The sequence below is a fragment of the Oratosquilla oratoria genome, chromosome 5, assembly GCF_046742065.1.
Source record: "Oratosquilla oratoria isolate Oo_2021 chromosome 5, ASM4674206v1, whole genome shotgun sequence".
In the NCBI taxonomy this organism is placed as follows: domain Eukaryota; kingdom Metazoa; phylum Arthropoda; class Malacostraca; order Stomatopoda; family Squillidae; genus Oratosquilla; species Oratosquilla oratoria.
In genome coordinates this window covers 88,762,637-88,763,372 of record NC_134781.1, presented here as the reverse complement: position 1 = coordinate 88,763,372, position 736 = coordinate 88,762,637, and positions in this window count along the sequence as shown.

Here is a 736-nt window from a genome sequence, read left to right as displayed (position 1 = left end):
TTTAAAACAACTGATAGTTTCAACGCTTACTACATGGTTACTAAGTTTATTCCATTCGTCGACCACCCTAATAGTAAACCAATTCTTGCCTATTTCCTTCTTAAATCTAAATTTGTCTAGTTTATACCCATTACTGCGAATCCTGCCCTGTTGCCTTAATATGATGACCTTGTTTGCGTCACCCTTGTCAACGTGATTTGACGGCGGAAAAAGTGCTGGAGGTGGGCGATCCCGTCGATGAATTGGAGTTGGGGGAAAATGTTCCCAGTGTGATAATGCATTGAAAATTGTCGTAGCGAGCCCCAGTCATGCTATAAAGATTCTAGACTTCCCGATGTGTCTAATATTCGTATTTCAGGTTTGATTTCCCTCAGTTCGTCATTCAGCTCCTCGGCACATGACGCAAAGGTAACACGACATTTGGAGATTCGAAAGATATAAAGATTGTAAAGGAAGTCGTTTTTACTTAAACGAACTCACTTGAGATTGTATGTGTAACACAAAGGACTTTTATTCATCCCAACGGGAGCCAACGACGTCATCTCTTTTTGTTTATTTATTTTTGTTCTCAAGATTATAACATTCCTTTTCACCTAAACGGCACTCGATTTTGTATTGGCATAATTCTACTGGCACAATCACCTTAATAATAAGAGGACCACTGTACATAAAACGTACCAATCAAACATAAACAAAATACAGATTTACATCGTTCTGATTGGTCTTAGTAAAGAGT